The following is a 3,740-nucleotide window of genomic DNA, read 5'->3' as shown; positions in this document are numbered from 1 at the left end:
GAATGCGTGCTGTAATCAAAGCTAAAGCCGTCCAACGAAATATTAGAGTGTGTGATTTTTTTTTTTGGCCAGGCAGTGTATGTGCTGGATGCCTGTTAGAAAAGTGATCAAGGTTGTGTCTGGCAGTGCTGTACTGCTCTCTGTCCCCAGATCTGAACGCTGCATTTCGCTACCTCAGCAGAGCATGGGCCTCCTGGTCATCCAAGGTTTCTTGTTTGGGAAAACGCTGCTGTGTTTGGTGGTAGTTATGTTTTCAATACAGTTCCTGATAAAGCAGAGAACAGTGGTGGTATAAGTCTCTATAACTGTGTCAGAGAAAAGGCTCCAGTTGGTCCTTTCTTATTTGACAGCTGTGAATGACAGCTAGCTCACCTGCTGCTCTCCTTGGATTATTGTGACAATAGTCCAACTTGCACTGAGTTGGGTCTATTGCCATAATATTTCAGTAAGTTTAATGTTACTTGATTATGATACCTGACCTCTTAGCATAAATTCAGCTACAGTAACTAACGTTAGCAGAAGTGTGTGGCACTTGTTGTCTTAGGTCCAAGGTATCAGGGTGTTTTTCTAGAGCGTGAAAGGAAACTCCCAACATCCCTTATTTGGAAGGTCGTGGTTCCAAACCATGCACTGCATATAAAGTGGGAGGTAGTGAGGTGCGATTTCACCTGTCGATGTTTATGGATCTGGTTGAAGCCCGGATTTGCTGTTTGGACCCGGGTCTTCCAAATAAGGAGTGCAGGGTGTTGCCTTTCATGCTTTCAACAAGGCAGTTACTGTAATCATGTAACATTAACATTAAATATTGCAACAATAGTCCAACTGCTGGAGCTGGGAGGAGCAGCATTTATTTTATTAGCATAGCATTTTTCAATTATTTAATTTAATTTTACCTTTAATTAAACAGGTACTTAGCCAATGGAGATATAAATCACAAGCTTAAAAAGTTGTATACAAAATAACATGAAAAAGAACAAAGCAGCAATTGGAGATACACATGACAACATATCCCCACATAAAGTGCATTCGTTTTGCGATAAAAAAACAACAGATCAATTACATAGACACTGTCCAATGGTTGTCAGTTGTCACACAAAATTAGATCCGACAACTTTAGTTGGGTGTAGGTAAGATGCTTATGAATGACAAATCTTAAGGCACGAAGATAGTGTCTAGTGACAGCAGACAACCCATGGCCATAATCAATCACCATAAGACAAGGTTGACAATACAATGTATTTCCTAGCTCTAAAAGAGAATATAAGCCTAACTTCACATTGAGCCTGGAGACAAGATTTGAAATGAGTGACTTATAAGACAACTGGCGATCGAGTTTTGATTACCTGGGCTTTTTCAGCCCAGGTAATCAAAACTTGGAACTAATGCCCTCTCTTTTCCTTGTAAAGTTAAAATGTTAGGAAGCTGTGGTGGTAACTCACTTGCATTTGAGAACAACATGAGTTTACTTTTGTCTGCATTTAATACCAATTTTAGCATCTGCAGGTGAGACTGAAGATCAAATGCAGACTAACAAATTAAGGGCCTGTTCAACAGATGACAAACAATAAATAATAGTATCATCAGCATAAAATGGTACATAACATTTGATGAGTTCTCATAGGTTATTGACATAGATGGAGAACAGAACCCTGGGGCATGCCTTTTAATACCGTCAAAAAAGACGAGGTAGACATCAGAACACATTGCGTTCCAGCAGACAAATAGTTGGCAATCCAAAATGCTGCTTGCTTAGACAGGCCAGTATATTGGAGCATGTTTATCATGCATGTTTTAAATAATGCTACACTTCTTTTTTTTTTTTTTTGAGTATCGCTTCAGTGATGTCATTCATTACCTTGAGGGCAGCAGTAACAGTGTGTTGTTTCCTAAAACCAGATTTATATTTGAATCAAGTATTGTTAGACTTTAAAAAGGCTTTGATTTTATTGCTGACAAGCTTTTCAAATACCTTTTGGGCACCACCAGCCCCTAGGGTACCACCTGATAAAGGGGAACAACTGAGGAAGAGGAAATATTTTAATATTTTATCATTACTATCAGATGATAACGGTCTGTCACACTGGCATCCAATGCACCCCTTAATTAAAAAAAGTCACTGCTGACAAAACACCTGATAGAATAGACTACTTTAGACTGTAGAAACATTACTGGGGGCTTACATTCTGCTGCTCATTAACCTGCTGGCTGCCGGGAAAACTAGATTAGACATCATAATATGATCCACAGCAGGATAATTCATAACCAGGACATTGATAATACCATGTGTACAGTACAGTATACAGTGCCTGTGTATGTGCAGGTGTGTCCTCAGCTTGAGTCGTAGTTGTCAGTGAGTCAGTGGGTTAAACAAAAGGTATTCTGTAATTATAAACAATAATCTACTAATTGAAATGTAAGTAATATAATTGATATTCTAATCCAGGCAAATCCAGTCATTTTGATGTAAGATAGATCAAGATGTTTGCACATAATATATAAAAACAGCATTTTTTAGCTCTACATCAGTAGTTTCAGTGTATGATATGTAGCAGCAGCAGTGAACAATGGAAGCAGTGTGGTATTGCATTTGCTTCTTGAATGTTGTGCAGGTGCTGTTGATTTAAAACATTTATTTTGTTAATGCAGAAGTTCATTAGTGTGTGCCTAAATCCTCTGTGGACCATCCTCCCACAACACATGACATCCTCTCCCTCTGGATATTATATAAGATGCTATAAGTACATTTAGAAAATATTATAGAGAAATTATATATTCTTTAGGCAGATTATTCAACTGTAGAACATATCCAAGTTACTAATTTTAATGAAGGCCAGTAAGTTGTATGAGGTAAAACAAAAGGATTGAAATAAACATTAGAACATGAATGCGTTCAGAACAAACTGACTCTCTCGCTAACCTCACAGCTATTACATTTTATTCAGATGTGCCAGCTACTCTAGCTTCTTAGTAGTTTAGCTAGCAATGGCTTCCCTCTTCCACTCACTTTCCTGCACTCTTGCTCAGTGTCATATGTTTAGCTTCCTCCTTAGCTCATAGTGGTACATGTAATAAATATTCATGTGGACATCAATAATGATAGCCTTAGCACTGTGTTTATCTGATTGGTAGACTCAAATGATTTCTCCCGGCGTGTTAAACACACTCACTGTTGTAACCACACCCTGAACCTTGTTCTGACATATGACATAAAAATTGAAGACATTAAGTTTTTTCACAGAATAATTACCTAATAACTTTGAATTCCTACAAAAATGTCTTGTTTATGCAGTAGCTAAATTTGAGGAATCAATCAATAAAGCCAGCTGAAACCAATCAGTTAACTAAACTCCAAGCATGTATTAAAAACATAAAGGCCTGGATGATGTGTAACTCTCTGCTACTGAACTCTGAAAACACTGAAGTTATTGTGCTTGGAGCTGGCATTCAACCCATCTGCTGTTTGCCCCTTGCTGTACACACTAGTTTGTTAGCTTTAGTTTAAATAACATTGCATGGACTCCCTCCTTGTCACATTCCTTGAGACAGTTTGTGACAACAGCACATTGGAATAAGATATATCAGGCTTTGCATACACACAATACTTTCTAGTAGATCAGTTTATTGTTGGTTGGGCGATCAACATGAGTTTTGCTGACAATATGTACCACACTTAACCTATAATGAGATCATTGCAGTCACATATCAGGACCAACAATTTTCATTATTAAAGTTGAATAAGT

Source organism: Scomber scombrus, chromosome 9 (genome assembly GCF_963691925.1).
Source record: "Scomber scombrus chromosome 9, fScoSco1.1, whole genome shotgun sequence".
Lineage (NCBI taxonomy): Eukaryota > Metazoa > Chordata > Actinopteri > Scombriformes > Scombridae > Scomber > Scomber scombrus.
Note: the sequence above shows the minus strand (reverse complement) of the source record.